The sequence below is a fragment of the Lineus longissimus genome, chromosome 12 (genome assembly GCF_910592395.1).
Source record: "Lineus longissimus chromosome 12, tnLinLong1.2, whole genome shotgun sequence".
Lineage (NCBI taxonomy): Eukaryota > Metazoa > Nemertea > Pilidiophora > Heteronemertea > Lineidae > Lineus > Lineus longissimus.
The window spans coordinates 13,763,186-13,777,238 of record NC_088319.1 but is presented as its reverse complement, the minus strand read 5'-3'; the positions used below and the strand labels follow the sequence as shown (position 1 = coordinate 13,777,238).

At 40.3% G+C, this 14,053-nt stretch overlaps 1 protein-coding gene across 1 annotated transcript in view; it reads right to left on the bottom strand.

Annotated features, from left to right (window-relative positions):
- The window catches only part of LOC135496921 (G-protein coupled receptor dmsr-1-like), a 40,931-nt gene extending 27,467 nt beyond the window's left edge, over window positions 1–13,464 (bottom strand). Inside the window, exon 1 of the mRNA XM_064786508.1 lies at window positions 12,372–13,464. The gene's annotated coding sequence lies outside the window, so the exon portion shown is untranslated. The remainder of the gene's footprint in view (window positions 1–12,371) is intronic.
- Window positions 13,465–14,053: the final 589 nt, after the last annotated feature.

Genomic DNA, 14,053 nt, shown 5'->3' with positions numbered 1-14,053 from the left:
ATAACCTGAATCAAACACTTTTAAAAAAGGTAAAATGATACGCTTGGAATATTTTAAACAAGCAACTCACAACCCACGCTGTCCATGAAATCAATATGTCTAGTCAGGTTCCAGATTGCACAGATTTCCGATTAAACAGAGCATTGCGCGCGATTGTGCCGTTCAGATATAATCATGGTCATCAGACAGTTGATGTAGTATAGTTACCATGATGCAACAGTTTTGCTACTACTTTCTGTAAAAGATCCCTGGTTCGATCCGCATGCAAGCATGGTCTCTTCGCTTAACCGGCCAGGTCGTTGATATCAGACGATGAACCCAAAACTTGACACTACCAGCTGCAAATGCATTCGGGCTGTCTGAACTCGACTCCTGTAAACTTCAAGATCCTTTTAACAATCAAGGTTCGCTACACTTTTCGGTACAAAAAAGCTTCAAAAACGACGTCTCGTGCCGTCATAGTTGAGTCAGTTGAGTCAGATGATTTCAAACGTGAAATTGCAATTTCGACACTGAAAGCAAAGATTGTTTAAACATCGTTCAAAGATCGATTTTTCTGCTCTCGAGAATAAAACACCGCGGAAAGAAACATCGCCAGCAGATTCCGGGTCGAGATAATCAGGAATCCATCAAATTCCGCTTAATTTTGAATTTCCATTAGGCGTTGGGAAGTCATGACACTAAGCTGACGGTGAAAAAGTATCTTCGCTACTTCCCTTGAACTGCAGGATTACAATCGTACGCTTGAACTAGATTACAATGGTAGGTGTGCTCTGTGATTGTTCTGAGATTTCCGGATTGAAAGCCTTCACATTTCATTCGGATAGGGTTAAATGCACGAGCGTCTAGCTATGTTATTGAAGCAACCAAGTCACAGCTATGTGTACGACGTTTTAGAGAAAGCATATACGTTAGTACATTGTACTTGGTCTGTCATCACATATATATAATTTTTTTGTACGTGGTTGCCTAAAGTCCACCATGTACATCGCTGTGCGCCAAATGTGTCCTAAAGAAATTCTAGTGCTCTCAAGATCGGTCGTGCCGTATACATGGTATATGCCCATAAATGCCCATATAACAATGTATCCCTATATCCCGTATCAAGTACTAACTGTCGTTCTTTAGCTCTCTACAAAGTTCCGCCGATAAGTCGAGTTGTCGGTAAAGCCTCTCCATTCGACACGTCTAAAGCAGATATCAATACAAGTCCGCTGACGTTACAAGTAGTCGTTTCTCGGATTAAAAAATATTTATAACTCCAACTGACATAAAAATATATCATCACTTGCTTTCGAAATAATCTCCAAAGACGTCGTTAAAAAATTGGAAGTACTAATCTGACATCAGCCCAGTTATATATAGCATCATGTGACAACAATGCAACTCGCTTTTCCTTTGAACACGACCGCGCAATGGAACACTAAGCCCTCTTCGTAGCCAGCAAAAAGTAATCTTCGTAAAGCGTAAAAATGTCGAAAGCTTCGGCGGTTTTCTCATGGCGTCACAGGTAATCAGGTGATATGTCTGTACGAGCTCCAAGGCAGCGTAGTTTTAAATGTTCTTCCCCGGAAAAAAGTATTCTTGAATGATGACATAATATCACGGTATAGTTCTACAGAGACTCCCCTAACCGTTTCACTGGTGTCGACATTCTGCCACTAAGCAAGAAGACCCTGACTGCCACATGAATAAGTAATGCCGTTTTACAGAGAAGTACACTGGCCGTTCATTTCGTCGTACTGACACACTACTGTCCGAACTTTCGGTGCATTCTCTCCCCTGTACACGTTGCGTACGCCTGAGCCAGAACGTTCTTGATTAACAAAACCATATTCAACAGAATTAATGAAATGGAGAGAAAAATCCGGAACGTCTTCGGAACTCCTATGTCATGCATCGCACCACCATGTGATGTGCTTAACGCGTTGTCATGGTTAGTAATCATGCGTTACTTTGCATCAACGTCAAAAAGAAATGACACGGTGATATTAAGAGATGCATGGCTATTAATAGAACAGAAAGGGCTTAATAACCATAAAAGGTATTGTTGTCCTAACCGTCGCAAGGGTTTAGGAGCCATGTTTTCGCAGAGACATACCCGGAAAAGTCTTGTTAGTTTGAAGGATTTGGTATCTTCGGTAGGCCTACCGTGCAGCATGAATACTGACAATCGAAAAGTTTTAAGCTTTACAAGTTGCACACCGGAAATGTCTAACCATAAAAGAGACTCAACACCGGGCAGAAACACTCTCACCTGAGATGGAAACTATACTTATGCTCCAGGTGGAGGTATGCAGAAGCAGAATTGCAGAAGTTTGGTTAAACCTGTCGATTCTTGACCTTTCTTTCTAAAATGCAGACATGCTACACCAAAAAGCGAAATAATGATGACGCGAAGGGCGAATCGAGAGAAAAAAGTACAGGAGAAACTTTATCCACAAGGGAAAGGGTAACGGCCAACAGTCCCCGAAGACAGCGTAATACAAGTACTGTACGATTTTTTCAACCGTACCCGATGAGAGAGTTTTCGATAAAAAAATGTTTTCTACTGAAACAGGAATATCTATGAAACAGCGAGAACCGGTGTAATGTTTTTGAGTGTTTCTGTTTTTGAGTGTTTCCCCTCATTGTTTGGGAACGCTCAAAAACAGATTGACAAGTTTTTCTGTGTATCCCCCCTATTGAAAAGTCGTGGTCTCTCTAGCTGCCTATTGTTTGGAAACACTGACACATGGGAAACAACCACAGATGTTACACCGGCGGTGCAATCGATAGTTCTTTCCATTCATATATACATAAACATCTGTTTTTTAATACAATTTTATAAGCTTAAAGGGAAGGGCCCGCCAAAAAATGGGGAGTTTTGGACGGCCCGGTCAAAACCTTAGGCGGGAATAAGATTTCATTGATAAATATAAGGAGTTTCACTCAAGGCATGTTTGTTTTTATAGTTAAAAAAAACAGTTTTCGTACGAACGAACAAATATTCAATGTTTACACGCAGGAAACGTCACATTGGTCCTGGTATAAACAAGTACCAACATTCATATAATTCATAAACATTGTACCAGAAGACAATCAACCTTAAAGCAATATAAGAATCGACTTGGAAGGACTATTTCAAACAAGAATCGGCTAACCAACATTTTACGGCCTTCTATTGGGTTTACACTGCAAGGGAATGCTTCTCATCGGAAGTGACGCACATAGTCATCCACCCTGCATGAACCCAACAAGTAACTTTATCTAAGTATATCATGACGAGTAAACGACAAGCATATACCTCTGTCAATTGAAAAACTGTGTGTGAGAACAGGAGCCGTCAGTCTAGAGCATAACATGACATTCTACCTAGACGACTGACTTTGGCGTCCGCACAAGCGTTTGTCATCAAGACAGCAGTGAATCCACTAATAAGGGCACTGACATTTTGGAATGACAAGTTAGAATGACGTGCGGCGTCTGGTATACTGAATGACCTTCCTCTTGGAACGCATGCATGGGTGACAGGAGGACCAACATTAACCTTTTTGGCGGAAAGTTCCATCATTGTCAGTGGAAAATGGCAAACATTTCGAGAAACCATTCTCATATGCAAAACAATGTAAAACTTCCTGACTTGCTAGAAATGGCGTTATTTGAATCACTGTATGAATGCTCATGATAATGTACAGAAAACGAAATAACTTCTTTATTCTTAAAAAATCCGATCAGTTTTCGTATTTTTTTCAGAAGTGAATTATGATAGTGAGGGATAATTAACAACACTAGTACTTTGCAAGAAGATTTAAAAAAACTTTCTGACAGTGAAAACCGAGTTTGTAGTGCGATTATCCGCCATTTTTATTTCCCTCAAATTGAAACCGTTATTTTCCTGATATAGATGGATATTTTGTTGTTGAGTCCATTGTGTTGCCAAGTAATCTTCCGAACTCCGGAAAATAGAAGATAAGGTTGCGACACGAGATCCTCGCTGAGCTGCACAAAGAAATGGTGGAACACCCCCTCTATGATTGTTACAAAACTGGGAATGACAACAAAACGAAAATGGAATGCGCACGTGTGAAAAAAGTCTCTACCGGCCTCGCATCCGTAATCAACTCCAGTAATTTGAGGAATGTTGTTAATTTCCACTTGCAAGAGGAAACACTGGCGAATCTTTCGGCGTTCCCCGGATGACGGCGAGGTACTCGATGATCGAGTAAGATGCGATTTAGCAGCGTTTTTAAGAAATGTATAGTAACGGTGCTTAGTGTATGCAGAGCACTCGCTGAATATATTCCACGTTTAAGTAGACTACCATGGCCTGGTTGTAGTAAGCCTATAGAGCTCGTTATCCCAGATAGAGTCTGGTGTGTCAAGATGGGCCCAATCATGATAGTTTATGCGTCCTAATCTTCTTGCTTCAGTATAATTTTATTCTACTCGCGGGTACATCACTTGCGTGCTTATCTAAAATCAAATCTACTGCAAACATTAGCGGATATTCAATTAAGTGGGGCTTTAAATGCAATCAGAGTATGGATTTAAATCAGTTTAGGAAAATTGCAAATGGAGTACGGACTTTATAATTTTTACGAGACGATCTTGAAGGGTCTTAGATAGTTTCCAGTATTTTACTGTGTTGTTATTGTTCATGAGCATGCTCGGGTTGCATGCATAGCCATCTACGTAGTACATATGAAGCATGCATAGCCATCTACGTAGTACATATTTAAATGTGTATAGACAAAACCGACAAGACATTCGAACCTGGTTCAGCCGGAGCTCGTCAACGCACAGTACGGCTCACGTCGATCTGTAGCCTGGCATAAGCCTTTTTTCGGTTTGTAAAATATTCTACGAACAAGGGGATTCTGTGCCATTCGAGGCTCGGGAAAATGGTTCGAATCTGTCCATTCTATACAGGCGAAATCTTCAACATATTCCCGATACGACCATTGAAGAGCTTTCTCGCCAGGCCCGAGTTCGCGTCATTCCTTTCATTGTCAGACCCACTCAGCGCCCCTAGTTTGATAAGACAGCTATTTAATCACTATGGCATCCGTAATCTACTTTATTTGTAGAATACCACCTATACTGATCGAGACGGGAAATGATATGCGCATGATACATGAGAAGAAACGTGCCAGAGGCTTTTAGAAATGGGCGAGATGAAACGAATACTGAGAACATAGAACAGCTGTACAGTCATCCATTATCCTTTCCATCGTCATTTGCAAGAAACAATCGATTTCAATGAATCGAAACTAGCATTCCAAATGTTTTTCTGACTGGCTCTGGGTTTTAAAGCTAAACAATGAATTCTTAAGATATAAAAAACATCAATTCGGAATTCCGACTGCTGAATTAGGAGTTGATTTCAATTAAAAATGTTTTTCATCCTCGGGGCTCTTTTATAATACAGTGAGCCAATCAACAGTCAGGTTCTATATGTGGTTACTTCCAGTCGATTTTGCTTTTGGGGATGAGTGAATGCACAAATGTCTTTAAAATGTGTTAAAATCGGAATGATCATGATGGGCTGTTGAATAGCAGCTCATCAAATGGACTTAAAATACCATTTCGGATACTCTGAATAAAAAACTCGGATGGAAAAACAATATAGGCACAATGGAGTCTGTTGTTTATGTAGTAAGTGAAACCATTCATTACAGTCCCATAAAGTGATGCAGTTTCGGGCGTTTGTCCTTCTAAAAAATCACGGTAACCAATCTTACGACCGCATTCCGGTAATAGCAGATCCGCCTTATCTTCTGCGACTGGCAAACTTAAAGCTGAACTGCATGCACAAAACCAGAGCACCCCATGCGGCAATAGTAAGAAATTCAAACTACCGAAAGGCCCTTCTGAATACGGCTTGAAACCTGACAGACCTCCAATGCTTCGATGCGCTTGATTTAACAAACCAGCAAGCCGTGGGACGATGCGGACCTTCGCAGAGAATTCTGGAAGGGAAAAAATAAAAAGGTCCTCTCATCAGGACTCAAACTCCAGACCTCTGGTTTTAGTGGCCAACAGTCTTATCCTCAAGGCCACTAGGCTGCTTGAAATGCCCGTCGTTTTATACGCCTTTATAGAAGGACCCTTCGATCGTTTGAATTTCTTACTATTGCCGCATGGAACGCTCTGGTTTTGCTTACAGTTCAGCTTTAAGGTGCATGCGTAGGGAGTGCATTACGTACATCCTTCTAAAATTTGCTTGAAAAAAGATCGGGCGGGTTTGGAGTTGCCGGAAATCTATCCCCCACGCATTACGGTTGCACGATTGGGCATCGTCACTAGACTGCTTGAGTTTTTGTCAATTCATGTCAATGCATGTCAGGTTGAATTGCCATGCGCCATTTTTGCGCAGAGTCATTTTGTCTCATGATTGCCCACTTTCCTAAGAAAATGAAATGTTATTTCTCTGCAGCCTTTACAAAGAAGAAGACAGATAACAGGCATAATACAAAATCCGATACCGAGGAACATTCGATTGCCACTCAGAGGCAATTTTGTTGACAGTGGCTTACAACGACGTCACGCCCACAATATTGTAAAACTTTACCTTCCTACGTATTTTTCGTAAAAAGTCTATGAAGAATAAGATGATTATACGGAATTCATTAACTTAAAAAAACTGGTAATGACTCGGTACTTCAGTTAGTTGAAGTAAAAGGAAGAATAAAGAACCTCCTTCATAGGAGACGCATCGAGAATATGAAAACCCTCTCCGGAGAATGAAAATCGCCAAAGGCAGCAGATTTTCATTTCTTCGCTTGTCAGAATCTAATTTCATACGAGACGATTTACTTAGATTGAGCCATCTTTTGACCTTTGAAGGGGACCACTGCAAAATTAACGCAATCAGAGTACCGCATCCTCACCTTCATGCGGTTGAACTAGAGCTGAATTTTCATACGCGCGGCCGCAGTCCTCGCGGAGATACCATGTCTTCTTACGCGTGTGGTGAGATTTGACTCGAACAACGACGTCCTGTGCCTCACTTCAATTGATCTGCCACGGAAGTCAAACCCAGAAAATGACAGATATGATTATAAGTCGTTTACAGCGCATCTTCAAAAAAGGTTACGGATCCGGCAAATTCGCCTTGGATAGAGGAGTCTAATTTCAATATATAACACTCACCAAGTATATGACAAGGATCGTTTGCGGACAACGTTTACCGCTGTCTCGCTAAAACTAGATCTTAACATTACCCGTATGATGCAATAGCTAAGCCACTGCGCTTAACTTGGCATGTATGATTTTTACACCATATCAGTGGACATAACATCACTCTAACTTGATTTTATTCACCTCAATTGGAGAATCACCAGTTCAAATTCAAGTTCAAATTCCGAATTCTGGATATTGAACAAACTACGCCTCTAATGCATCTTCCAATCTGTCGACAACTTTCCATCCTGTGGGTATTTCTTTTACAGAATGAGAAATATCCTTGAAGAAACTTAGTAACACCATCCGCTTCGGATTGGTGCGGATTCTAGTCTCGATTCACCGTGAGATGCCGGATGTGACGCCAGCACTGCACTAGAAAACATTGTGCTGTAAGGCTGGTGCATCAATTAGCATCCTAGACACCCGAGTCCTTCACATTACCTCATCCGGGTCCCTCGATCGTTCATCCTAAAATGCCTTTTTGAAGTGTGAAGAAGGGAGTATTTACACCTGCTAATTCAGGATGTCAATTAAAGGAGGATCACGCGTAACGTGCGCATTATTTCTTTGCTCATCGCAGTCAAATAATCTTTTTGAATGTACCAACTTTCATCAATGATAAACTCATAAAAAGGACTGATGAAAAAAAAGTGTCCGCAAATTTTATTACAGATTCCATTAAAACTTCGGATTATCTGCCAGTTCGAGAATGAAAATCGTTCCCAGTCCGCGCGATAACACATCTGATGTATTCACCAAAAGGAACACACCATGGAAACCAACTTTCCAAACAACCACCTTTATTTGGTACTCCGTCTCCGCGTGCGGTATCTTTCATCGTTGCGTCCTCCATTACCTTCCTTCAAGAAATCACGTCATCTACACCAGCTAATAATAAAACCTAAAAAAAACCACGGCTATCATATTCAACGATCTTTAAAATATGACTTCAGGTGATGGCTTTGATGTCTGTTAATTAATATCGCTGAGACACTGACGTGGAAGCTGTCTATTAAAACAAGAGTGTGTTATATGAGTTGATATTATCGTTTAATAGGCATGGACATATGTGGTATTGTGGTGCGAATGTTTGAGAGCAGTTGGGTAAGGATGTCTGGCCACATTGCTTTCGCCTGACGACGTGTTCCAAGCCGTAAACCACGGCATGAAATGCCACTTTAGTTATAACCAACTAGTGCACTTTTACTGATTACATTTTTAAAATTTTCATTGGCAGATTTATGGAACAATCTGGACATTTTCACAAGATAAACGGTATCAAATGAATCACTCCTCATTCCACTATGGCACCACTTTGAGCTCAATACCTTCTCGTTCTTGCAGGAAAGTCAATAACCTCCTCATGTACCGTCTATCGTTAAAACGTCAATAACAACTTTCAGAGCTTTTGGACGTTGGATATTGCGTTTAAGGCATCCGATGCAGAATATCTTGGGTCAAGCTCCGTCTTTGGTCAAGGAGAGTAGCAAAGGTATCAATCCGACTCGCTGACACATTGGCAGACACTTGCCAAATGCCAGGAGGTAAGTTGAACCTAACTGAAATCCAAACTACGGGGTGTGATGACCAATACTCGCCGATCATCCTTAAGGGATAGTGCCTTTAGCTTTCATCTCACTCCGTAACTTGCGTCATCATCATTTGAAAGTTATCGATGAAGCAACTGGGATGGGACATTTTTACTACCACTCAATATGATATTGCTGTTGATTTGTCAGATTTAAACTTCAAATGACCAGATGTTTTTGTTGAAACACCTGAGCTGCTCCCGCCTACATGTATACTAGTAGCTAGGGTGATTGTCGAGTAAGAGCACAAGCAAATAATCTCTCAGAATTGGAGGGATTCCGAAATGTTAGATTGGAAGATGAAGGATAGGGAACTACGAAATGTTCGAATGAGCAATCTATGAAATGAACAGCAAAAGTCAGTTTTTAAGATTAAGCACGCCGGTTAAGTTTCAGAATGATAAACTTAGCGTGAAATATCCCTCACGTGGGACTCTGATAACCTAGAGGTAAGCTTACCGTCTTCAGGAAAACCAATCCTAAACAAGTCACTGACGATGACTTTTTAACTATGGTTCGTTTTCTCAGTTGCCGCCAGCGGAGTTCTCGGGCTTGCATAGTCGCACACTGGTGGTCGTCTTAGCTAACTTTGACGTCGATTACATGCACAAAACTAAACTTCCGAGGTTTTTCAGAATCTCACAAACCATCAGGGGGTGGGGGTCATTTTACCGAAACATTTTACCGGCATGCATATCGATGATGACCGAAAAACGTTCAAAAGTTTAGTTAGAGCTCGACAAACTTAATTTCTAAGAGTGTTAATAATACAAAACGTCACCGGAATAGAGAAAAGCACTAAACACGCAATTTTCTATTGTTTCTTGCTTATAATTGATGTGAACGGGGATTAACATTTTGCAGGAAATAACTTCGTCGAACAACAGAAAAACGAACACTTCTCGTGAGTATTTTGGCGTGTTTCTCAGATAATGCACTGTTTTATTAACACAATAACATCATCCAGTTGCATTATTTTCTAACTTCATCGCAAGCTGCATAATGTAAACATTGCAGCTATTTCGGCGAAAAACCCTTCGCTCTCGGCATTGTCTTTATAATTTCTTAGTAATAGATTACGCGGGAAAATATAGATCACGCAGGAAAATACCGTGTTTGCTGCGGTGTAGCGTTGCAGCGGAAGATTTTATAGTCGAGTTGATGTCGAACTCGATTCGTTAATGGAGAATTTGATATTATACCAGAAAGATTCCCACGTTTTGATGGCATGGTAGTGTGCTATGCAAAAAGCTGGAAACAGGTGTTTTAATGATTATAATCTCCGTGATGATGACAGATCATATCCAAGAGGGGCAAACGTCAGCCGGAAGACGTTCAGTATCGGGGAAGATTTCACGAAATGACTTGCCTTTACTCAACAACCAGTCGTGTACCAGCCGTATTTAGTAGGGCGGGAAGGCGTAGCTGCTGGCGTTAAGACAAACGAGGTGTCCTGTCCTTTGCGCCCTCCCTGACGGCCCCCTGTCTCTCTAAAGGACCAAAGTTTATAGTTAATCATTAAACCTGGCCAATTTCGTCCTGTGTACCGATTGCGAAACCTACCCACTAGTAGGAACAAAACAGAATAAAGGACGAAGATGAAAACCTACAAAAGAATCTCTTCCAGAAACGTCAGTTTAAATCAGGCTGCGAAATATGTTTTATTGACTAGTCTAGGAGCCCAATCATGCTTGGCTCTCGTATACTGAAGATAGATAAAGTATCATTTTGCTAGTTTGTGATATACTGCTAATGAAAAACTACTTTGACGTGACAACCGAACATATTATGGCGACTGCGAGAAATATTGAACGTTTAACATATCAAGCTTTCTAGTACTCAAGAAGGAACAAACATGAGCCTTTGACGATACTTATTTATTTAATGTAGATCTGATACTAGTAGCTGAAAGAATTGTAACTTGCTACTGATCTTATAAAGATGAGAATAGAGTAGCCGTTCTTCACACTAACTAGCAGTCTCAGAGTACCAAGCATAACCCAGTTGTTTGCATTGTACGTCTCAAGTCTAATCATGTCGTGAGCAACCCGCCGGCTGGGCTATCACATGTCGCGCTAACGAGTCTCACGCCGGAATACAACAATATTGCTGCCTCAAGGCGGTTACCTGTTATCCCAAATATGACCTATTAGTTCACATGCAGTAACTTACGCAGTTGAGCCAAATTAGTTTCGAGTTAATTGACACCCATATGGCGAGAGGCATGTAACGGATAAGTAGTGAGTACTATATCATATATACTATATAAACTCGATCGGTGGTGTAATGGTAAGAGTATATGACTCTCTATCGAGAGGCAGTTGGTTCGAATTTCATTTCGATTGTTCCACGTTAGAATTTCAGGGGTCACTTTGTGACCGATGAACTTGTACACTATTGTTGTGTTACAGGAAACATAAGTCTACCGGCTATTTTTTTGTTATGTATAGGAAGCAAGTGGTTAATGGAACCGCGATATATGCTTATCATGTTCTAGTGCAATTAACAACCAATGCAAACAAGATCAGGGTCAATAAACTCCTCTTTCATTGAAAAGATGAAGTGTACCGTTGTCCACAACAAAGATGAATGCCACAAGAAAATGATTATGAGAAAGAAAATATTGATATAGTATTCCACTGATAATATCATTAATCCTTTGAACCATGTCGCAATATGGCAATAATCAGCTGTTTCAGTACCACGAGGCACATTAACCGAGCTATAATTGTCCATTGGCGAAAGAATCCACTTAGCTCATTTCATTAGTTTCTCACAGTGTGCTGATACATGTAGTTATCACACACACGCAAACAAAAACTTTGCTAAAAAGAAGACTTAAGCAGATTATTGCGAATTCATAACATCCATATGGGAACGATCCATGAAGTTATTCCCTCTTCGAACATCGTCTATAGGCGTGGTACAGGCGTGCTACCACGCAATAATGGAGTCTTACAAAATCAATTTTTACATTTCAAGTAAGCTAAAAGTTATGTGATTCATTGCATCAATTTCACTTTTGCCAAACCTTATGGCTTGTTGTATGCCTATCTTGATCTATTTTTGTGTGCGATCGTGTACAAAAAACAGAACTTTTCAGATCATACAATAACGTGGTTTTTGAAAGACTGGGTCGAATGATTGCTTATTACAAGTATCCAGTATACACACCCGATTCTGTCTCCTGCTGATCTAAACAGTGCTGAGAGCGATCTTAGCTCTAGTCAATCCCTTGGGGATAATATTTGAGAAATCAGAAACTTAAGCGAAAAGTATCACAACCGTCCTTCCACTATATATTCAAATTCTTCTGAAACTGGTACAATTTGCTTTGATTTGGTACATATCTTGCTACGCGAACAATACAGAAAAACTATCTTTGCTATTACCTTTTAACGTAACGATAAAATGTCTCTTGAAGTAAGTAAAATGTAAGCGCGAAAACAGTGATGTAAGTATGTTGTCATTCATCACAACTTTTATATCCAGCAAGTAAAATATTACAATCATATACCTTGACCGGCTTCTTCAAATATTCCGTTATAAGCACGACAAAAACGCTTTACTGAGCATCACAAGATAAATAGCAAGGATAAAACTAAATTGGCTCACCTTTTATGACGTTCCAATTAGGATATCTCACGGCAATCCGTAATCAAACTCGTAATAAAATCCATGATAAATCCCGATAAAGTTATTCACGTTATATCCAACACTGGTCTCGCATTGTAACTGCTCAGCAACACCTTGCGTAGGCCGTCTGCCTCTCGACGAAGCGGTGACGTTCAACGCGTCGGCGATGCAACGCGCTAGCTTATCGACGATGAGTCTCGCGATCACTTTCAGGAGCTTGTTCTTTGCTAAAATGATACCATTCCCAGCAAAAGTCGAGAAGATTTCAGTCCTATTCTCCGTTCGTTGGCGAATGGATGACAAAGTAAACAAAATGCAGCAAAACTTCGGAGCGGATCGGTTACCAGCCCGTGCTTCTGGCAGTGTCAGTAAATAGGTTTCCTTTTTACTTTAAGGTAATCTTGAGTGGATCTTTAATTGCAGCGTTCATATGCCGTTCGAGTTCAAATCCAAGTACATACAATATAATAAAATATATTGGCAGCCCCTCCCTTTACTCGAACATCAATTTATACCCATCACGGAGGCGTCAGAATCACAAATGTTCTGCACCGTGTGGTTTTGTCTCATAGGCCATTACCACAAGTATGAGCAATAGGCCTCCTAGATTCTCCAGCTGCGCAACTATTCCGTGATTGAGTGCTGTTCCTGATGAACCTCCTCCCGCTGTCAGTCTAACTGCCTTCGTAATGGATATACTAACAAACTGTCCAAACACCTGGTCGAAATGATTGCCTCTCATGAACCAACTCAGTATGTTGTATTGGTTCTAATACAATTCCATTAAACTTCAGTAAATACTTCATCCGGATTGACTGAACGTACGTATCGGTCTTCCTGACACTTAAATCCCGAGTCAGATTAAAATAACCTTCAAAAATTCAGTTTATATACATAGTTGCATGTATCCTTCGAATGATGAACTTTTTAAATTGGACGAAAAATCACAGTATAGAAAGCGTCCACGCGTTACTATTCCGGTTTCACAGTTCCAGCTCAGGAAAAAAACATTGCACGTACGTATACTTCCTTTTAACTGTCTAGGGTAGGATACGCTTTTAATACATGGTTTCAACCAGTTTAACGGTCTATGTAATAATTACTTCCGTTTATATTCGTTTTGCATGTATGCCAAGCAGAAATCTCCAAAAATGAGTCGCATAATTAATACTTGTATCAAATTTTATTTTTTCCCTGCTACATTGTTTGACCGTTTTTCATTTCAATTTCATGATGAGATAGCTTTTTGTCCTTGTATCAAATTGCCTATTTTACTTAATCATTTCCAACTGGTCCTGACAGTATTTTTCATTTCTGTTAATTATTGGCAGATGGTGGAGGAGAATCACTCCTGTCACGATTCCGGGTTGATTTCCGTTTCTTATCTGCGTAGCACGTGACTATTACCCTACTCCTCCAGTAATTCACCTATCATCATCAGTTGTAAGTACATATGAATATCTTCCAAGACCGTACCTTGTAGAATCCTCAGCGATACGAACCATATAAAGCCACCAGTTGTCTTGAATTCACCAATTTTCGTGGTCTTTAATTTTCAAGTATCACATTTACTTGAAGTCTTCTTCATTTAAGAATATATCGTTCAGCTGTCTTCAGTGTTCAGACTAGTTCCCCTTTAATGCTAAGCTGGCATCTAAGTT